The 20375-nt window shown below is 42.3% G+C and overlaps 1 pseudogene; it reads right to left on the bottom strand.

Moving 5' to 3' along the window:
- Positions 1-7061: 7061 nt before the first annotated feature.
- LOC147725054 (embryonic protein UVS.2-like) overlaps positions 7062-20375 on the bottom strand; it is a 63534-nt pseudogene continuing 50220 nt past the window's right edge.

A 20375-nucleotide genomic window follows, 5' to 3' on the forward strand; every position in this document is an offset into this window, starting at 1 on the left:
AAGAAGATAACCTAGCGTCGAGTGGAAAGAAGAATAAAATTAGGGATTACATTTAGAGGACGGAGAAGGGTTAGGGTTGTCTGTTGTTAAAAAAAATAAAGAGACATTGTTGCGAAAAAGAGACTTTTGTTGATAAAAGAGCACTTTACAAACTGAAAAGAAAACAAGGCAAGCAAAGGACTGAACTGAAAACCTTTTCGCAAGAGAAAGAGTTGCGCTGTTTTGACAACATGGAGAACGGCAACCCAAACAGAAAAGCTAGATGTATAGTAGGTACACTTATAGCAGTAGTGATATTTCTCATAATTACAGTAGTGACAATATCATACATAGTAGGACATGAAACAGATAAAGAAATAGCAAATGCAAAATTCGTAACGACTTTGAAACCTGCTCTTGGGGGAAAGAAAGAGGAGGGCAATGTCATACGTGAAAAGACGTTACTAGCAGATGAAACTCGTAGATTGCATGTAGACGAGTCACAGGGAAATTTTAGGTCAAATGCATATGCCAAATTATTGTATGAATATATCGATGCCATGGAGGCCAAAGATTGCTACGTTTGTATGCAATTACCGGCTTCTGTAGACGAGGGCATTAGATATCATCATCTCCCATTGACTTATGGGATAACATGTAGTTTACTGCTTAGTATATTTTATGGTAGAGAAGGATTTGAGTACTACTTTTCAAATTATGATTCGGTACTACCTGAAGTTCCGAATTATAAGCAGATGAATAAGTGGGACTATTACAAAAAGGAGGATAGACTAGCAAAGTTCTTCCTTCCTTGGGATACGTTAGATACATCATACGCACGTAGAAATAATCTGACTTGCAAAGTGTCAGAGATTGAGAAAAAGTTTATAGGACAAGTAGATGACCGATACAGAAGGCAAAAGATTCTAAAAATGTCAGGACAGTGGAAAACTGATTGGACCGAAGAAGAGAAGGCACATAAAAAGAAAGGGAGCAATGGTCCAATAGCATTGGATAGAACGCAGAAAGGAAAGTTATGTTTAACTCGAAGCAAGACATATTATGAGAGTGTATTTGTAGGTGAAGTAAATTGCGAACATGCTTTTAGACTAGAGTATTATACGAAAGATTTCATGAAGGAAATGCAAGTGATTCCTAATGTATATTTTGTATGTGGGAGAAATGCCTATGTAAAACTGCCTGACAATTGGTATGGTTCGTGTTACTTGGCAATTGTCTTCCCAAAATATATCATGCAAAGGATTTAGCGGTCATAGAAAGAAAGGCTTCGACAAGAACGAAAAGGGAAGTAGGAGATGCAGAAATAGTAGGAGACGTATTTGGAGCGATGTTTCCTATGTTAGGTTTAATACTTAACGATGTTAAGATCAGGAGACTAGCTACAGTCGTAGATAGATTATCTGCGAGTACTGCAAGGTCATTAATGCTAATAGAAGGTGAGATGCAATCGATCAGAGCAATGGTTCTTCAGAATCGACTTGCTCTTGATGTAATATTAGCAAAAGAAGGCGGAGTTTGTAAATCTTTGAAGGTTCAGGAATGTTGTACTTATATTCCTGATAATTCAAAACCACTAGAAAAGGTCATAAGAAATATTACACAGATTCATCAAGAAATCGAAGATTTGACAAAATTAAATGTTTGGGAAAAAGTAAGTAATGGAGTAGGAAAGGTTGGAAGTTGGTTTGCCAACCTTGGCAAAAGTATTATATGGTATATATTAAAACCTGTATTAATAGTATTAATTTGTATAATCTCATTGTTAGGATTTGTGAAACTATATAAATGGTATAAGACGAACCGGTTACAAAGGTCTATGAGAGAGCAAGAAAGGAGATTAGCTGTTTTACAAGATCAACAGTATAAAAGTTTGAGAGCACTTGAAATGATGAAAAGAGGAAATGAAGTAACTAGTTCGGTTTAAAAGGTGTGATTCAAATTGCTTTTAGTGATGACTCCTAAAAGTCATCAAAGGGGGGAACTGAGAGAGCGCAATTTGAATGGAATGTATATCGTAGTCATATTTAGACGCATCTATTATAAACGTAGGAATATTGTGTAACGTGGGAATGAAATGCATATCGTAATGTGAAGTGATGACTATAACGTAAAGTCAACTAAAGTGACGACATGGTATAGGAAATGTATAACTATATTCACTTTAGAATGTATTAGATTTAGAAGGCCGTATACGGAGTGGGCTAATGCAGAAATGCCTACGAACAGTAGAACGTGCAGAGTAGAATTCATGTACGTGTGTAGTTTTAAATGCAGAAACGGCAAGAGAATTGTAACATGGAGGAACGTGCAGAGAGCACACATAACGATGTAATCAATGAGAATATAAAGTTATGTTTCATGTATAGGGTTTATATTCTATGTATGGGATTAAATTTGGTGTGAACTTTATATTCTATGTATTAAGGTTTATACTCTACAAAATTGTATTTTAGCTAAGATGTATTCACACATGAACGAAGTATTTGCTAAAAGCGTTCACATTTAAATATATGTTAAAGGTTATACTGTGTAGAAGAAGTTGTAGGAATGCTAGAAGAAGTTTAGGTCATTTGTGATTGTAACCTGAATGACCAAGGGTTCGCAGGAGTATAGTCCATGTATGTAATTTAGTGGGCTCACAGGAGTCGTGAATAGTCTTCACATGATGGTGCGAGCCGAAGAGTCTAGCATTTGTTAGATTTAAAGTGACAAATGTCGAACGAAGTTTATTGCCTAAACATGAGAGGAGGCGATTGGAATTTGAGTTTGTTTTGAATGACCATTCACAGGACCTAGAAGGGTCAAAACCACCGTTATAATGTTAAGGTCTTGTTTAAGGTTATTTGACTTTGGATGGAAATGTCAACTAAAAGTCGACAACAAGAAGATGAAGATGACATCTAAGGAGAAGGGTCAACCTAACGGACGACACAAAGAGATGAAGCAATGGGAAGAGTCAGAAACTGACATCATCGGGGAAAGTCCGAGGTGGGCGTCAAGGGGCGTTCCACCCACACTGTGATTGTGTATTTTAGGGACAGCACCCCGGGGAGAAGATAGGCGAAGAGCTCAGAGAGAGAGAACAGCGAGAGGCAAGTTAGAAGGGTAGATGCCTTGAGCAGATGCGCTGAGAGAGATCAGAGCGCAAGGGAGCAGTAGGCCGAGGACCCTTAGAAGAGAGGATGGGTAGGCAGAGAGGGTACTGCTTCTTAAACTTAAGTTACCTTTAGAGGCTAAGAGAGTTTGAACTTCTTTGAAGTCAAACTGCTGACACCTTTTTAGGGTACCAAGGAACTTGCGAAATAGGGATGTCACCTAGTATAGAGTAGGGACAGATTTAACTTGATTATTTTCTCTTTCGATAGATGACGCAAAGGAACCACTTCACATCGAAGCTTTAAATTGATGATTAAGGAACTGATTTTGTATTTTGTATACTTGAGATTTATCTTGAGAAGATTGTATTCGCATTCAAATCTGACTTTTATATAAAAGCCTTAAAACTTTATCAGTCGTAAGTGGTTCTTCAGAGTGGCGTCATTTAATGGGGTTTAACTAAACCAATGTGGGAGTTGTCTTTTACTCAATGACAGATATTAGCGGTCCAAAATCACGAATGAGATAAATTATTAATTCGATCATAAATTGATACCAAAATCTCATTCCCCGCAGCACTAAACCTTAAAAGATCCATTTGATAACCTATCTTGATCCTGTTAAGAGCCTCAATTTCTGTAGTTCAGTCATTAGAATAGGCCTTATTCATTGTTATTCCTCATGGTTTTGATACTGCTAATAAGCAGTGGCAACACAAATCGGTCTGGCTTATTTTAGGTGTATGTTCATTGTTGTGTGACATGTCTGGCTGCAGTAACAGAAAACTGACAGAGAGGCAGTTAAATTCTAGGCCTTTATTTTGGTTAAACTTTAGTTTAATTGCTGTAAAGTATCACTTGAAGAGTCCCACACAGTAGAATGTCACTCATACGCTAACTAAAACCATAGAAATGTCACACGTAAGCAATCTGAAAGCTGGGCAGATTCGTGAGGTGCGCGTTTACCCTTCATGTAACAATCTGACAATCCTATCCCAGGCATGGGAGGACAGAACTTTTATTGACTCCACTGTGTCAATTTCATATAGTGCCTCAAATACACATAGACAACAGCTATTTTATCAGCTTCCTCCACCTAGAAAGGACAAAGAGGCGCAGCAGAGTCTGTATCAAGTACATTGTGGAGTAAAACATAGAAGGGCTCAGAATGCTGCGAGGTAGTGACCTTGGTAGGGGCCACACGTGATTTTCGGTCAGGTACTTGTACCAATCCAAGATGGCCGTCGGAAACGGGAATCTCATATCTCCGGTCACTTGTGGTAGCCATCTTGAGATGGGATGGCCTCATTTCTACAGCATACAAGTCCGCCTCTTTCTCTTTCTGTGAGTCTGCACTGTTGCAGCCCGAGACCACCGAGCTATCACAGCCAGCGGACCAGAAGGAGAACTGTATTGACACTACTTCCGGTCAATGCATTAACACCTACTTCCGGTCAGGGGTCCTCAGCTAGTTCTGAGGTCTTTGAATCCCCGCAGCCTCCATCCTCCTGCAGACTCACTGATGCCAGGGCCCTTCGCTGCATCCCCAGGGTAAGTAAGCAACATCTTTACTGTCCCATTCCTTAAAACTTCTCAGGCGAACAGCACATTAGATCAGAAATAATAATAGCATTCAAAATAAAGGGCCCGTGATAAAGTAGAAAGGAGTGGGACAGAGAAACCAAAGAACATCCAAAAGGACCCCACCCCCCAAGCCTTATTTAAACAAGTATTTGCCAAGCAATAGGTCTCGAGTTTCAGCTATTGGCATTGTAAATGATAATGCATGTTATTTATGTGTTGCAAATGCCAGTGCCTGTGCTATGAAAATAAAATAAAACATTATGAGAAAGTGTGTCCTGCCTGCAACAGCAGATCTATATGCCCGGCATATAGATTCACAGACATCTTCACTAATCAATCTGCATACCAGAGTTGGTACTAACGGCAGGAACGTGGTTATATATTGTTGGGCTGTTGGTCAGCATTTGTTCTCCTTTACTCACCAGGATGCCGTTGCAGAGGTTAGTGTTTACTTTTCTTTCTCTGACTTTAGTTAGAGGATTTGTAAAGTGAACTGTCTGGCAATCACAACACACTTTTAAAAAGCTTGTAAACAACTGTATATACATTTCAAAAGGCATTTCAGTAGTTATGAAAGCACATTTTTTGTAAGCAGGTTTTAGTTATGAAAAACAGGTCGGAGGCTTGGCCTGCAAGAAAGTGTTGCCCACTTGTTTCTAGCAACTTCAAGGGCACCAAGAAATTGACAGCAGTTATTCTCAGAAAGGTGCCAATCCATTGATGACATACGACCTCAGAACGCTCCTTGACTGCGGAGAAACTGTGACCCTGTTCCTCCATGACCTCCCAGTGGCATTCAACACTGTCTCTCAGAACACCGTCATCAACAGACTCTACAACATAGGCATACAGCAAGACGTCCTCAAGTGGATTGCCTCTGTCCTTTCAGGACGATTCCCTGAATAGCCGCTAACCACCGTCAGGCAACACTCGATAGGCAAAGTTGCACCAGAGTCTGCTGAGTCCAGATTGGTCACCAAAGACAGACCTCAGCCTTCACCAAAGTAAACCACTTGCCCCCGGTGTACTGAGATACATGGAGATTGATAGCCCAGCAACATCTGTCCTTTTGACTCAAAGATGACTACGAGGGATACCAACCTCTGTGGCAAATGTCACCCCCATCTTACACTTGGACCAAGGAATCAACTTCAAGGACACCGCAGTCGACTGCACTGCACTCAGAGCATCCTTCAGCAACTGCATCAGGACCACTCCATTGAAGTCTATGGCAGTTTTTATATAAAGTGGGGAACTGGATTTGAGACTGCTTTGGTGACCAGGTACCTGTCCAAAACTCTGTATTGTCCCCGCTGACCTCCTCCTGGAGAATTAGTCGCACAACTTGGGCAGCAGTAGCTGAACATAACTCTTTCAAACTTTTTTAAAGTTTCAAAACTTACCGCTTTCGAATGCTTGTTTGCGCTTTCAACCAGGAAACTGAGATTTACGTTTTTTTTAAAAGAATCTATATCTCTGGAAACCTCTAGTGGATTTTGCTCATTGTGGTGTCTAAAAGTTCATAAAAAGATAATCTATTTATATAAATTGGTGTTGGGTTTCTTTCCTGTTGCAAAGTGGAGAGGTGTTTAAACCAACTACAGGAAGAGGTTCTTGTGGTGCGAGTGTGTTGCAGCAGAGCACAAGTAAATTATTGTACGATTTTTCAAAGTATATACACATTACAAAATTACACTTAACACACATCATTTAAAATCTCACTTAATTCTAATCAATTACCACAAAAATTGTGATCAAAGGATCCATACTGGCGGAAAACTGGACAAGTGCAAAGAATGTGGGAAAAGCTTCACTCAGAGCACCGGCTTGAGCAGACATCAGGTGATCCATACTGGAGAGAAACTCCACCCTTGTACTGAATGTGGGAAACACTTTGGGTTGTCGCACACACTTAAGCAACATCAGAGATGGCATGTAAAACAAACGGCAAGCACCAAAAATAGCCCTTCCAGGTTAGAGATCAGCCCTAAATGAAACATACGCACATCTTCTGTCTCAAGACTACTTATTTGTGGTGTGCCACATATGGGAAAACATATGCCTCTGTGAAACACTCTGCTTGAGAGAGAAACTATGTTACAAAGTGGTAAAGGATTCCTCTATAACATAACACGTGTATTTGTAAAGGGAACGTTCGCCCAGCAGGGCATCTTGGCGCTGAATAACAGATTTTTATTGTTACCCAACTCAATGGAACTCATTTTTATCGACCTCAGAAGGATGAAAGGCTGAGTCGACTCACTGGGATTCGAACCTGAGACCACGTTTTCAAACACAGGCCCCTACAGGCGGATGCATTAGTCCACTAAGCCGCTAGACCTGGCTTCCAGAACACATGTCTGAGGAGGCATCACATGGTCTTCACATGTTTATCCTTAGTGATTCCATAACAGTTGGTATCAAAGCCACCTTGCAATGAAGCAACCCTTTCAATGTGCGAAATGTCATGAATAATGCTACAGAAAAAAAAGGAAAACTATGTTCAAAAACCATCTTTCAGCACAAAGTGAAATACAAGCCATAAAACAATGTGCCATGCTTTAGCTGCATACTTATAAATTGCCAGTAAAACATGAAACCCTGCTTTATATAATGATTAGAGAAAGCAAGGCAATTTAGAGGTAAATGTGTACCTGATGGTCAATATGGTTTACAATTCACTCCATCATTAAAAATGGCAAAAACCGTTTCCAGACTTGCTGTAGACTTCAGTTCAGACCAGTTAGGAAATGTGGAACATGACCGCACAAGATGAGGACGTCTTCAGAAGAACAAACCATTTCATGATGTATTTAGAACAGTACAAGCCAGTTGTGCAGAAATCTTTAGTGTTCTGCAGGGATTCCACTGCTGACCTGGTACCACCTGCCACTGTACCCTCTGTGCAGCCTTTGGAGAGACAACACACACAAGGGAATTTCCAGAGCTCCTGTGGGTGTGTGGGGCGTTGTCACAATGAGTTCCTAAGTGCAGAGGATCATGTACCTCCATGGTACCACAATGTGGCTCCTTGTGGTAGTCAAGACTGAGCACAGTGCAACCAACCTGCAACAGCGGGGGTGGAAATGCAGCACACGCACCCTGGGACCAGCAGTAGGCATGGTGAAGAGGTGCTGGCAGCACCCAAGGTCAGTGAGTCTGAACAGGAGTGTGCCATGTGTGGTAAGGTGTAGAGCCAAAGCCAGCACACCTGGCCCCAGACTCTCGTCTTTCACGGGTCCATGGGAGGCGAATCTTAGAATCGTTGACTATTATGGGGAGGGTTAGGCATTATAGAGTCCACTTGAACACACAGCTTCATGGTACCACAGCACGTCCTACTCTAGGGATGCAATCAATTCAGATATAGCCATGTCTCTCTATAGGTAAATAATCCTCCGTTGCACAGCGGGCCAACATCGAAAGGACTTTGCCACCTTTCTTGGTAGAAGCTAAGATAATGGGACAAGTTCATCATTATGAATGTTAATACTAACATACATAAAACATGTATTTATTCATAATATTTTTATAGAGTATACTCAGCCACAAAGGTATCAGTGCACTTTAATAGTAACATATTACAAGAAACCGGGTCAAAAAGGTGCAACCCCGATTCTGTCATGCTGGTAATTTATCTTTGACACTCATTCCGTAATGTTGGAGATCACACTGCCCTCTTCCCCGCTCTAGGCCCTGCTAGACTCTTGAAAAGCCCTTCCTCAACAAACCAGAAGATTATTACTAGCCAAGTCTAGAGTGGCTATGATTTGGGGCACGGGAGCCCCAACCACTATCAACGACTGGATTGGAGACCTCCTATTCAGAGGCTTACTCCTCAATGCTACCGTGCACCTCAGGCCCCAGAGATATATCGGGCATATTATCAAGAAACGACGGTAGAATTATCGCCGCTTTAGCGGCAGGAAACTGCTGCTAAAGCGGCGATAATGGGCTTGATAATATGCCCTTGTCAATTCCCATAGAAGCCCATGTTCTGGTGTGAACATGGGCTTCCATTGGAATTCTCTACGGCATATTATCAAGCCCATTATTGCCGCTTTAGCAGCAGTTTCATGGCGCTAAAGCGGCGATAATCTTAACTCGGTTCTTGATAGTATGCCACATGGTCTCTTGTACGTACTCACCCCGGAGGATGGAGAGCAGGAAGATTCACTGCTTCGTGAACTGGGTGTGGCTGTATGACTCGGACACGGTTGATCGAATGTTGACTTTTGGCTCAGGTAGTGACTGTTGACCACTCCTAGGTTAAATGTACCAATCCTCAATAGGATCTGCTTACGAACCTGTATGTCAGTTCTTGATGACATGTTGTATTGTTTTAAATGAAAACTCTAAAAGTATTGAATAAAAATAAAAGATGCTAAAGAAGAAGGGAAGAGCTGATGACTACATTAGTCCATGAGGTGCAGTTGGGAGAGGTGCATGTTTAGCTCTTAGCTAAGAGCCAGTGGATCCGTTTGAAGTCTGACGGAGCCAGGGATGGAGTACCATAGTTTTGGAGCTGGGCAGAAGAAGGTCTGTTTTAATGTTTTCACTTTTTTGGATTTAGGAATTTTGAGAATTAGCATCTTGCATTCCTTGCACATATGTGAGTTGTAGCTCTAAAGTGAGTTTCTGAAGGGGGAGGTGTGGCACAGTGGCCAGAGTTGCTGACTCCGAAGCGTGGGGTTCAAGGTTCGATCCCGAGTGCTGAGGGCAGCTCAGCTCAGCACCATGTGACTCTGGGCAATAGCTCACTTAATCTCTCTGACGGCCCCCAGTGCCCTGAAACCTTAAGGGGTGATTACTTTACAAATATAGATTAAAGGGACAGAAATTCCTCCTGGGCTGAAACTTGAGGCCACGGAGTTGCACAATAGAGAAGAGCTTCAGCTTTTGGCAAATTCCCTATTGGAATTGCAACTAATCGTCAAGCGTTGTATCGAGTGCCAAAGGAAAGGCTGCCTATATTTCCAAGCAGGAACATCTATAGGTTGGTGATGTGGCTAAAACGTAAAGTGTAACCATGTTCAATGCGAGTTACATGTCCTAAGAGTGTCCTCTGTAGCACACCGATAGTAAAGGGGCATCTCTCTTCTGTGTGCTGTGCACTTGTGTGTGTCTGTGTAGATCTAAGGCACAGAAATTCTGTTAGAAAAATGGGCAAAGGTAAGACCGAGTAAGAGAAAGATGACATTACCAGGGGCCCCTTGGAAGATGGGGGGCCTAGGCAGTTGTCCACTTTGCCCTTAAAACATCTTAGCTCTCAATGAAAATATAAGAAATGTTACAAATAGGTTCATTTTTTTCCATTGATAACTGCTTAGAGAAAGTAAATTCTTGCTGTTTCCTCACAGATTGTTTAGCATATTTTTGAAAATTTGAACATTTATTAGAAATGAATCCTCAATAAATCCAAGTAGATAAAAACACACTACAAAGTGAGAGAGTGTGTGACCATGAGGTACACGTTACAGGTCTACCTATGTTGCCATTTCCTGATGGGTTGTTGAAGCACTTTTTTGGCAAGTAGCACGCTACTCTGGAACCCATAAAGGACTAGTGGTGAATTATTATAGTGAAATATGAATGTGATTTGAGTGGTGGATATGTTAGTCAGTTATTTGTATTGAGAAGGATAGTGAAGGGATAAAAGAGGGAAAAAGGTTTGCATTTATATGGTGCTTGCTACCTTTGATGAGGTTTTGAAGTGCCTTTTTGGTGAGTAGCACGCTACTCCGGAATTCATTTTAGTTTGCAGAGTCACCTATTAGTCATAATGTTTGAGAACATTTTATGGGACTGGCCTCAACAAGTAAAACATTTTGATGGTGTTATTGTTTTGACTAGGAATTGCACATTTTTTTGGGGGTTCTTTTTTTAAACTTTGATATATATATAGTGATGTTATTTGAGATGTCATGAGTGATGTCATGAGTGATGTCACTGACCATGTCATGAGGGATGTAATATGTGACGTCGTCAGCAGTGCATTGCGGGCGCGCGAGTTATAGTTAGCTGAACTAACTATATCGGGTAATTTCAATGGTTTTGTATGAGTGAAATGTCCAGCTAACTATAACGTGGCTGAAACCTATGTTTTTTTCAGTGAATTTCTAAGGTATTTTAAATGCTAATTCCTAACTATAACGTGGCTGAAACCTATGTTTTTTTCAGTGAATTTCTAAGGTTTTTTAAATGCTAATTCCTAACTATAACGTGGCTGAAACCTATGGTTTTTTCAGTGAATTTCAAAGGTTTTGTAAATGATAATTTTTAGATGTATTAATTGTTATATTTTTTTATACTGATTTACTACATTATTTTAAAGTATTTATTTTTAGATATTTTATTTTTTAAATTACATTACATAGTTTTCATATAAATTGAAAAAAAAGGTTTTTAAAAATATTGAAATTGAAATATTTTATTTTTTATTTTATGTTTTTTTTTAATTTATATATATTTTATATAGCAGGCAATGATATCCTATGGAAGGAAATTCAAGTTACTGGTAAGTATGGTTAAAATTACTTTTCAAGATCAGTACCGGGCTGAAAGATTCATCACTGAGGTCTCTCCTGATAGGTGAATAAATCAGAATTCGTACTTCGGCTGATTTTAGAGGAATTTTTTAAAGTTCTAAAACTCCACAGTTAGAAGAATTTCCAAGTGAAACCAGTCAATGTTAGCCTATGGAAGGAAATTCAAATTACTGTAACTACGGTTAGAATTACTTTTCAGGATCAGTAGTGAGCTGAAAGATGCAGCACTGAGGTCTCTTCTGATAACAGGTGAGTAAATCGGAATTCGTAATTCAGCTGATTTTAGAGGAATATTTGTACGTTTCAAAAATAGACAGAAACTTTTCTGGTGAAAACCACACAATAGAGTCCTATGGAAGGAAATACAAGTTACTGGTAAGCACTCAACTGGCTACCTTATGAAGCCCGTATTCACTTAAAGGTGGCTTGTATTACCCATAAGGCGTTACACCACAACACCCCGCCGTTTCTAGCCCAAAAACGTACCCTATCTGGAGGAAACAGACATTCCATGAGCCCAGATAACCTACTCCTGAAATCCGCAAGGTTCAATAACACAAAAACCTCCAACAGAGCATTTTCTGGTGCGGCGCAAAGAATCTGGAACTCGCTTCTGCGATTTATCAGAAAAATCACCTCATCGTTCCTTTTCAAAAAGGAAGCAAAAGCATTCATGATAAGCGAACTCCTGCCTTAAAATCCGCACAAATACCAAGCCAGCTGCTACATTTATCTTGAAGATAATGACTTTTTAGGTCTGATTTGACTTCCTATCGCAAGCTGTTCCGTTCTCTGCCTGTATCCCCCGAACTTGAATATGTCCTTGTTGTTACTTATTAGCATTGTTTTCTGTCATTGCTGTTGATAACAAATGTACTTTTATTTCCCTGCTCACTTTGTAAAGCGCTCTGTTACCCTACCTTGGGTCTGGTCCGCGCTATAGAAAACTCTAAAAATACATAATAAATAAATAAAATAAATAATGCCCCAGTGTTTGTTGGAAATGGATTTGAGTGCTCTTGATTCAGTGTTGTGAGTCATGATAAGGCGTGTGGTTACATATCTCTTAGTGGCCAGGTCCGCTTGAGTGTCTGTATCAGCAGTGGTATCTGCAGATGTGTTCTTTAATACCAGCTCTCTAGCAAATGAATTAGCTTTGGTGATTGCAGCAGTGATAGTCTTTTCAGTGTATCCCTTGGCTTTGAATCTCATTTGGGACTTCAATTGACATTTGGCTAGGTCAGTGGGATTGCTGCAGATTCTGGGCAAGCGCAGCATTTCTCCGTATGGAATGCTAGCTATAAGATATTGTGGGTGAAAGCTGGTGGCGTGAAGGGTAGAGTTACCTGCAGCGATTTTTCTATGGAGGGTGGACTGTAGTGTGTTTTCTGAAACATAAACATTTACATCTAAAAATTCTAGAGTGTTTGTGCTGATGGAGGCATTGAACTCCAAATTTAATGCATAATCCACTACAAACACAGTTTTTAACTATACTGCTCCAATCTCCCCTATTCCTTAAGCGACTGTTTGGATTTTTGTCTTCACTACATCTCCAGCAAAATCTAGGCCCTTCTTCCGCACCAGCACTAAGCTTATAAGCTTATTAAGCGCCATGAAACCGCGTGGTAAAAGCGCGCTTATAAATGTTTTTAAATTCAAATTCAAATTCTTATAATTCTTGCCTAAATTAGCTGCGCGCCGACTGATACATAGACTTTGGCATTGGCTTCCACATGCTTTTACAAATATGAATGTGTTAAATACATTGTTCCCCTCTTAGTTACGATAGTACACCAGATTCCTCCCACATTTAATTGTGCCATTTGGCACTCATGGTTTCTAGGATGTATTCACACACCCAGGATTCATGAGGGATACTGTCTAATTTTGTTTTCCATCTGACAACATTTGGGAGACTTCAAACCCAATCATTGCATTCATTTATCATATTTTTTTTATCTTTTACCATGCCGCCGACACCGCCAGCACACAAGCTTACCTTCTAATCTGCTGCGATCAACTGATGTTACAGAACATATGGCCATCCACACCTACATATAGAGGGGTAGTCTTTTCTCTATGCCTGCTACCAAAATTGCATGTCTTTGCTGCGCTTTGTCATTATTATTATTATTATTATTATGCAATTTGTATCGCGCAAACTAAACCCGAAGGTGTCAAGGCGCCTATCAAAAAAGATCAAAAGTTTGCAGAGCACCACTACAGGTATGCGCGTACAAAGAGGTGGGTCTTTAAAGCAGATCTAAAAGCTTGGAGAGTGGGGCGGGACCTTACTTCAGGAGGGAGAGCATTCCACCATTTTGGGGCCAGATTGGAAAAGGCCTTACCCCCCCATTTTGTCTTTCGGACACGAGGCACGGAGAGAAGAAGTTTATGTGAGGAACGAAGGTTCCTGCCGGGATTGTAAAGAGACAGGATAGATCCAATGCCAGTCGGGCTGGTTTTAGCTAAGGCTTTATACACCATACACATGGACTTAAAGAGGATACGGTCCACGACGGGAAGCCAGTGGAGCTGCTTCCGGGCATCGGTGGCAGAGGCACGTCGAGGTAAGTCGAGAACAAATCACGCTGCTGCGTTCTGGACCACCTGCAAGCGCTGTAGCTGACTTTTATTCAGTCCAGCATACAGCGCATTGCAATAGTCCAGACGAGAGCCCAGAAGTGCGACGGCCAGTTGCTTTCTTGCCTGAAGGGACAGATAGTGCCTGATTTTCCTTAGTATATGGATGATCCCCCAACAGGTCGATACAGTCCTGTTGACCTGTTGGCACATACTAAGGGTGGGATCGATCATAACCCCCAGATTTTTAGCTGAGGAGGTAGGATCGGGGCAGGCACCCAGTGAGTCCGGCCACCACTCAGCAGACCAGATCTCTTCCTTTCCTCCAAACACCATCACCTCGGTCTTCTCCCCATTCAGTTTCAATGAATTGTGAATCATCCATTGGCCGACTGCCTCCACACTAAGTGCTGACCCTTGAGGGACCCCACATTGCACAGACAGGGATGGAGATAGGAACGGACCCAGCATCACCCTTTGCTCTCTATGATCGAGAAAATAGGAAAGGAGTCCCAGGGCTGCCCCCGGACCCCAATCTCCCTCAGACGAGATGTTAACACCGAGGGGGATAGGGTGTCGAATGCAGCCGTAAGGTCCAAGAGGATCAGGAGGGAGGTCTGTCCCTCATCAACCCGTGTGCGGATGTTATCGAGCACTATGGTGAGGGCAGACTCGGTGCTATGTTCCCTCCTGAATCCATGCTGGGAAAGATCCAAACAGTCCGAGCTCTCCACGAATGCAGCAAGATGTTTATTAAGATGGACTTCTACCATCTTCGCGGGAGCCGGGAGCAGTGAAATGGGGCAAAAGTTTTTTAATACCCCAGGGTCAAGAGAGGGCTTCTTGAGCAGAGGTTTTACCACAGCATTTTTCCACTGCTGGGGAAAAATGCCCTCCTTCATCGCCCTGTTCATGATGTCAACCAAAGGGGGAAGGAGGGATTCTCTGCACTGCTTAAGGATCTTTAACGGACAAACATCTAGCGGAAAGCCAGATTTAGTTTTGTTAAGCAGGATCTCAAGATCCTGACATGAGAGAGGGGGAAAGGATTCCAGACCCACAAGTCGAGATGGTTCTGCACCATTAGGCTGCAAGATAGCGGGCACCGAAGGCACAGCAGTAGAGGATCTTTGAGCCTCCAGGGCAATGTAAATGTCCGCAATTTTGGACTGAAAGAAGGAGGCTATCTTGTTGCAAAGTTCCTGAGAGGCAACCACAGGGTCTGGGGTCTGGAGAGAAGTAAGAGAGTCAACAATCCTGAAGAGCTCTCTAGGAGACGAAAATGAGGATGTGAGGGCCGTAAAATATTCTTGCTTGGTCTTAATCACTTCCAGTTTGTAACTTTTTAGCAAGACCTTATGGGCTTCTCTATCCTTAGGGGCCCAGCTAGAGTGCCATAGGCGTTCCTGTCTCCTTACTTCTTGTCTACGGAGCCTTAGTTGTTCTGAGAACCAGGGAGCTGAAGGTCTTTTCCTGGCTGAATAGCAAGACCAGCTGGAGCCAGTTCATCCAGGGCCTCCGAGATGGTCTTTTCATATTGTAGGACCGCTGAGGAAGCGTCCGTCTCCTGAGTAGTGGACAGGCTAGATATCCACGGATGGAAAGAGTCTTCCCTGATGTTTTTGAGGTTCCTTCATACTTCCATTGTACTCGGGACCCTTCTGATAGAGTCCTGGATCAGATGGGTCATATTAAAAGGAACGGCCAGATGGTCCGACCATGAGAGATGGAAGGGGTTGGTGACTGTCAGCCTCTGATCGTTAGAAAAAATTCCTTCGAGCGTGTGCCCCGCTCGGTGGGTGGGACCATTCACCAATTGGGTGAGTCCACAGGCTGACATAACTTCCAGTAAGGAAATAGTGTCATGGGCCTCCAGCAACTCTAGGTGAAAATTGAAGTCACCTAGAATAGTGAGATTTTGAAGGCCGAAATAGGGTTCCAGGACCTGCAGTAATTTCAGCCCAAAATCTGCTCTAGGGCCGGGGGGGACGGTAGAGCAAAATCCCATTGAACGCGGGATTGGAAGAGTCGGACAGGGAGAAATAAAGTACTTGGAACACATCCTTAGGGTCGTAGAGAGGTATAGTGTGGCAATGAAACCTGTCTTGATACAGGATAGCCAGGCCACCACCAACACGGCCTATTCTGTCCTGTCGTGTTAAGCAGTAGCCCTCAGGGACCGCTTCCACAAGATCAGGGCCTGAAGAGTCTTTTGCCTAGGTTTCGGTGATAAAAACCCAAGAGGGTTTCCTATCTAAAACGAGCTCGTTAAAAACAATATTGTTTTTAATGAGTGAGCGAGCGTTAAGAAGAAAGCAGTTTTCGCTCGACCCATTGAGTCCCGGTGGAGAGCCAAGCTCTGGAGGAGTGGGAGGGGAGGATAGGTTGGGACCCCCCGAGTCATCACTGCATGACAAGATGTTTTACTACATGCTGCAAAAGTGTAACGTTTTTTGCCTTGTCACTATGAACATAGTAAAGTCACTCAAGTCACTATAAATTGAAGGCCTCTCACCTTAGTGCACTATGCGATCAAGACCACAGGCTTGTGGTTGAAATGCGTCATCCAGACAATAACATTTCTCTATTGCATCTTTAACTGGATATATATATATATATATATATATATATATATATATATATATATATATATATATATATATATATATATATATATATATATATATATATATATATATATATATATATATATATATATATATATATTTATATATATTGTGCGCCGCCAAAGACTGGCTTTGGCATGGTCTCCCTGCACTGTTGAAAATGGAGATGCTATGGAGTGAACAGTGAGTGTAAATAGACATTACTTTTTTGGGGACAATGAAGTGATATTGCGGCATCACCCACAGGAAGGCTGAATTATGAACCACATGTCCCAAGATTCACTGTCAGGACCTATCAGAGGTTGTCCACCAGGGGGCTAAAACTTTAATAAATTAAGGACGCGAATGACATTGTGGAGTTCAGATGCCAAAACGTATCCTTTGACAAAGATCGAAGACGACCGAAACGCGTCAAGAAAACTGAGAAAAAAAATAATTTGTATCTACAGTCACTGTTCAGAGTGCGGCTCATTTTCCCTTCGAGGAGGGAGTCTGGATGAGATTTAAACAACGTGGTTCAGCCGTGGAGCAACGTACCGCCAGCGGGAGCGCCGCTACTGCCCGAAAACAAACCCTCTTTGATGAACCTGAAAACGCCAAGGGACAGTTTGTGCGCCGCCGAAGACTGGCTTCAGCATGGTCTCCCTGCAATCTTAAAAATCGAGATGCTATGGAGGGAACAGTGAGTGCAAATAGACTTTACTTTTTTGGGGAAAATGAAGTGAAATTGCGGCATCACCCACCGTAAGGCTGAATTATGAACCACATGTCCCAAGATTCACTGTCAGGACCTATCAGAGGTTGTCCACCAGGGGGCTAAAACTTCAATAAAATAAGGATGCAAATGACATTGTGGAGTTCAGATGCCAAAACGTATCCTTTGACAAAGGTCGAAAACGACCGAAACGCATCAGGAAAACTGAGGAAATAAATAAATTGTATCTACAGTCACTGTTGAGAGTGCAGCTTATTTGTCCTTTGAGGAGGGAGTCTGGATGAGATTTAAACGGCGTGGTTCAGCCGTGGAATAACGCACCGTCAGCTAGAGCGCCACTACTGCCCATAAACGAACCCTCTTTGATAAACGTTAGATGTTCCAGGGATAGGGGGCATGTAACCATAAGGAGTGCCTTTATTAAAGATGTTTTTTATGACCTGATACTGAAGAAATTGTACACTGCAGTTTCCCCATTGTAGATGCCTAGCCTCATAGGATTGCATTGAAATAGTTTATGAATGCATAAATATTGATATGAGCCAAAGAAAAATATCAATCAAGGATTAAGGGGAATGGTATTGATAAAACCAACAATATGCTATTGTTTAATTTATCCTAAAGTTCCTTAAACAAAATTCAGCCTTCCTGAGGTCACATCTGATTGGGGAGAGTTAACAGGATTAGCCAGGCTGCTTTGATGAATTCATAAGTGTCTCACCCTGAAGAGGGGCTATCTGTTAGAATGAGCACTGCTCCACAGGAATGTGAGAGGAGGGGGGAGGGGTCATAAAGTAGCAGCTTCAAAGGGAGGATGGGACAGGCAGAAGAGAACAGATCCATTCACCCCTCTTTCCATGACCCAGCCAGAGGGCAGGCTAAAGGAAGGTATTTTCAGATGCCAGGAGGGGCGGAGTCATGGAAATGAGCCACACTGCATGTTGGTTAAACTAGCTCTTGCTGCTTCGCTGAGATTTAAGCCATGTTGAATTTTGGAGGAATAGTGCTTTCTGGGAGACCATTGCGCCACACTTTGGAGGAAATGGTCATGCTCTAGGGTGTTGCCTGGACCCTCATTGGACAGGAGTGCCCTCCTGCTTGACCCCTGAGAACACTGAACAAGTATCGAGAGGAGCATGGCCTCTCAGATCTGCTGCTTGAAACTGAGGGAAGAAGATGGATTGCCAAGCTGGAAACTTGATTTGCACAATCAGGCCCTGCATTCTAGCTGACCGCGCCTGATGCATTATCTGGAACTACAGCCCTTTGGGTTTACCTTGCTTCAAAAGGATTTAAGAGTGGGCTCCCTGCAAGCGACATGTTAACAGAGCTCACCTGCATCAACTCCACCAAGAGTCCGGAGTCTGGAGTGTATCCATACACTGTGGAAATTATGGTCCCAACCTTTCAAGGACCCACCCTGAATCTGGCCTGCTGGAGGAGGCTGCACGACATCTGGTGAGAAATCCTCCCGAAAGGTTTCTAAGTGTGAAGGTAAAATCGTGACCGGGGCCTCCCGCCTAATGTATCCAACCAGGCCTCCATCGCGGTTGGCCTCAAACTTTGACTTTGTCCCGGTCAGAGGCGACCAAATGTCTAGAAGTGACACTATTGCTTTCTAAGCACTAGAAAGTGTTTAATATTTTAAAATCCATATATCTGGATCCCTACATTGAATGTTTTTTCGTTTTGGTGTCATTTTAGTGATACAAATATTTCCTATTTTTATAAATTGGTGTTGGATTTTTATTGTGTGTTGTGTCTTCATTATTTACTCAATTTGTGGTTTTAAATGCTTTACATACCTGTCTCTGAAGTTAAGCCTGCCTGCTCGCAGCCAAGCTATCAGGGGTTGAACATTGAAATAAATGCTGACTTATTCTGAGCCCTAGACTGTGTTAGTGTCCTCATTACCAGTGGTAGATGCATGTTTACCACTGCTAATATCTCACTTTGCAACTGACACAGACACACACACATACATACACACACACAAGCACCCCCACATACACACACACATACACACACATACACACACGCACACACAAACACCCCCACATACACACACACATGCACACACACACACACACACACACATACACACTCATTCTCTCCCTCTCTTTTTCTCTCTCCTCTCTTTCTCTCTGTCTCACTTTCTCACTCCCCTCCCTCTCACTTTCTCTCTTCTCTCTCTCCCTCCCAAAAATAGAAGACCCCAGTCAGAAGGGCAGGGCCCAATCTTTCAATATACAGTGGTTCTGTTCCATGATCAGCAAAAGAGTCAACACTTTATTTTATGTCTTTATTTCACTTCACATCAGCACATTTGACACTCATTATAATTCACCATCAGATACGTCACTGGCGAGCTAGGAGCCAGGTGACAGGCAGGTTGCAAATACTCGATTCACTGTTGGCGACCAGAGTTGGTGACGAGCTTCTGACTACGTGTGACAACAAAAAGCAATGGAACAAATGTCAGAAGAGAGAGAAGCAGGACGACCAAAAACTGAGACTCATAGAGAAACAAATGCAGCCCTTGAACCATTCTTCACGTGGAACAGATGTACTTCCGGGGTCATGACCTTCTCTGCAGCTGTGGCATGTCAGCTTCTCCTGGGTTAGGCGCTCACTGCAAGTAAATATGGGAAACCACATATAAGGTGTTAATGTGCGAGCAGTCTCTCCCACCGACTGAACAGCAAAACTCACTCAGGTTTTCATGATCCCCAATGAATATGTGCAATATAAATTTACTGTGATGAGTATTTGCATATAATTTTATTGTATAAAATATGAATGGATTGTACTGTTTTTTAATAATCAATAGAGTTGGTCAGCAGCACTTTCAGGTCAAACAACAAAAATACCAAAAAAGGGGAGTGAAGAGGTAATGCTCATAGGAGCAGTGGAGGTGGATGCGCCCTCCTCTAGTCAATGTATAGAAAACATAAGGATCCACCCTCAGATAGATGTTTAGCCGTGTCCTCCCAGACTACGCGTGTTTCCTACAGTGGTGGAAAACACACAGTTTTGTTAAAATACCCCTCACACACCAAAAGGGGTATACAACGGTTACAACGCATTTTTTACAACGCGGTACCGTTACCATGCTACTTTTACCACGCAGGTCGTTACAACGAAATGCGCTGGGGGGCGTTCCAGGATAGTAAATACTTTAATTTACTATCCAACTCCTTTCCCTAGAGTCCACGGGGAC

This window comes from Lissotriton vulgaris, chromosome 4_1 (genome assembly GCF_964263255.1).
Source record: "Lissotriton vulgaris chromosome 4_1, aLisVul1.2, whole genome shotgun sequence".
NCBI classification, from domain to species: Eukaryota; Metazoa; Chordata; class Amphibia; order Caudata; family Salamandridae; genus Lissotriton; species Lissotriton vulgaris.